The sequence below is a fragment of the Cherax quadricarinatus genome, chromosome 24 (genome assembly GCF_038502225.1).
Source record: "Cherax quadricarinatus isolate ZL_2023a chromosome 24, ASM3850222v1, whole genome shotgun sequence".
In the NCBI taxonomy this organism is placed as follows: Eukaryota; Metazoa; Arthropoda; class Malacostraca; order Decapoda; family Parastacidae; genus Cherax; species Cherax quadricarinatus.
This window is the reverse complement of record NC_091315.1, coordinates 2743494-2746732: the sequence shown is the minus strand read 5'-3', so window position 1 is coordinate 2746732 and position 3239 is coordinate 2743494.

Below are 3239 nucleotides of genomic sequence, written 5' to 3'. Positions count from 1 at the left end.
AGTGTACAGTGTCTTGAACAATTCCTTATTAAGGTATCGGAACGCTATTCTCAGGTTTGCCAGGCACCCGTATGCTGCAGTAGTTATTTGGTTGATGTGTGCCTCCGGTGATGTGCTCGGTGTTATGGTCACCCAAAGGTCTTTCTCCCTGAGTGAAGTCTGTAGTCTTTGTCAACCTAGCCTATACTCTGCGGTCTTCTTTGCCCCTCCCCAATCTTCATGACTTTGCATTTTGCAGGGTTGAATTCGAGAAGCCAGTTTCAAGACCACATGTCCAGCTTGTCCAGGTCTCTTTGCAGTCCTGCCTCATCCTCATCCGATTAAATTCTTCTCATCAGCTTCACATCATCTGCGAATAGGGACACTTCAGAGTCTATTCCTTCCATCATGTCGTTTGCATATATCAAAAATAGCACTGGTCCTAGAACTGACCCCTGTGGGACCCCGCTCGTCACAGGCGCCCACTGCGATACCTCTTCACGTACCATGACTCGTTGTCGCCTCCCTGTCAGGTATTCCCTGATCCATTGCAGCGCCCTCCCTGTTATATGCGCCTGATCCTCCAGCTTCTGCACTAATCTCTTGTGGGGAACTGTGTCAAAGGCCTTCCTGCAGTCTAGGAAAATGCAATCAACCCACCCCTCTCTCTCGTGTCTTACTTCTGTTACCTTGTCATAAAACTCCAGAAGGTTTGTGACACAGGATTTGCCTTCCATGAACCCATGCTGGTTTTCATTTACAATCTTGTTCCATTCCAGGTGTTCCACCACTCTCCTCCTGATAATCTTCTCCATAACTTTGTACTCAATACATGTCAGAGACACAAGTCTGTAGTTTAGTGCCTCATTTCTGTTTCCTTTCTTAAATATGGGGACTACATTTGCTGTCTTCCATTTCTCAGGTAGTTGCCCAGTTTCAAGGGATGTGTTGATGATTGTGGTTAGGGGCACGCACATCATCTCTGCTCCTTCTCTAAGGACCCATGGGGAGATGTTGTCCGGTCCCATCGCCTTTGAGGTATCAAGGTCACTTAGCAGCTTCTGCACCTCCTCCTCGGTTGTTCGTATGTCATCCAACACTTGTTGGTATATTCCCTCTTGATGTTCCCTTCTGTGCTGTCTTCCCACAGCCCTTCCTGTCTCTACTGTAAAAACTTCCTTAAATCTCCTGTTTAGCTCCTCACATACCTCCTGATCATTTCTTGTGAGTTCTCCACCTTCTGTCCTCAATCTGATCATCTGGTCTTTGACTGTTGTCTTCCTCCTGATGTGGCTATACAACATTTTCGGGTCAGTCTTGATTTTCGATGCTATGATATTTTCATACTGTCGCTGGGCCTCCCTCCTTACCTGTGCATACTCATTCCTGGCTCTGCGACTGATCTCCCTATTTTCGTGTGTTCTCTGCCTTCTGTACTTTTTCCATTCTCTATTGCACTTTGTTTTTGCCTCCTTACACCTTTCACCTTACACTTTGTGTGTGTGTGTGTGTGTGTGTGTGTGTGTGTGTGTGTGTGTGTGTGTGTGTGTGTGTGTGTGTGTGTGTGTGTGTGTGTGTGTGTGTGTGTGTGTGTGTGTGTGTGTGTGTTTGTGTGTGTGTGTTTGTGTGTGTGTGTGTAAGTGTGTGTGTGTGTGTGTGTGTGTGTGTGTGTGTGTGTGTGTGTGTGTGTGTGTGTGTGTATGTGTGTGTGTGTGTGTGTACTCACCTAATTGTACTCACCCTAATTGTGGTTGCAGGGGTCGAGACTCAGCTCATGGCCCCGCCTCTTCACTGATCGCTACTAGGTCCTCTCTCTCTCTCTGCTTCCTGAGCTGTATCATACCTCTTCTTAAAACTATGTATAGTTTCTGCCTCCACTACTTCACTTGCTAGGCTATTCCACTTCCTGACAACTCTATGACTGAAGAAATACTTCCTAACGTCCCTGTGACTCGTCTGAGTCTTCAGCTTCCAGTTGTGACCCCTTGTCCCTGCGTCCCCTCTCTGGAACATCCTATCTCTGTCCACCTTGTCTATTCCCCGCAGTATCTTGTATGTCGTTATCATGTCTCCCCTGACCCTTCCGTCCTCCAGTGTCGTCAGTCCGATCTCCCTCAACCTTTCCTCGTACGACATTCCCCTGAGCTCTGGGACTAGCCTTGTTGCAAACCTTTGTACTTTCTCTAACTTCTTGACGTGCTTGACCAGGTGTGGGTTCCAGACTGGTGCTGCATACTCCAGTATGGGCCTAACATACACAGTGTACAGTGTCTTGAACGATTCCTTATTAAGGTATCGGAACGCTATTCTCAGGTTTGCCAGGCGCCCGTATGCTGCAGCAGTTATTTGGTTGATGTGTGCCTCCGGTGATGTGCTCGGTGTTATGGTCACCCCAAGGTCTTTCTCCCTGAGTGAGGTCTGTAGTCTTTGTCCACCTAGCCTATACTCTGTCTGCGGTCTTCTTTGCCCCTCCCCAATCTTCATGACTTTGCATTTGGCTGAATTGAATTCGAGAAGCCAGTTACTGGACCACATGTCCAGCCTGTCCAGGTCTCTTTGCAGTCCTGCCTCATCCTCATCCGATTAAATTCTTCTCATCAACTTCACATCATCTGCGAATAGGGACACTTCTGAGTCCATTCCTTCCATCATGTCGTTCACATATATCAAAAATAGCACTGGTCCTAGAACTGACCCCTGTGGGACCCCGCTCGTCACAGGCGCCCACTGTGATACCTCTTCACGTACCATGACTCGTTGCTGCCTCCCTGTCAGGTATTCCCTGATCCATTGCAGTGCCCTCCCTGTTACATGCGCCTGATCCTCCAGCTTCTGCACTAATCTCTTGTGGGGAACTGTGTCAAAGGCCTTCCTGTAGTCTAGGAAAACGCAATCTACCAACCCCTCTCTCTCGTGTCTTACTTCTGTTACCTTGTCATAAAATTCCAGGAGGTTTGTGATACAAGATTTGCCTTCCATGAACCCATGCTGGTTTTCATTTATAATCTTGTTCCTTTCCAGGTGTTCGACCACTCTCCTCCTGATAATCTTCTCCATGACTTTGCACACAATACATGCCAGAGACACAGGTCTGTAGTTTAGCGCCTCGTTTCTGTTTCATTTCTTAAATATGGGGACTACATTAGCTGTTTTCCATTTCTCAGGTAGTTGCCCAGTTTCAAGGGATGTGTTGAAGACTGTGGTTAGAGGCACGCACAGCATCTCTGCTCCTTCTCTAAGGACCCATGGGGAGATGTTGT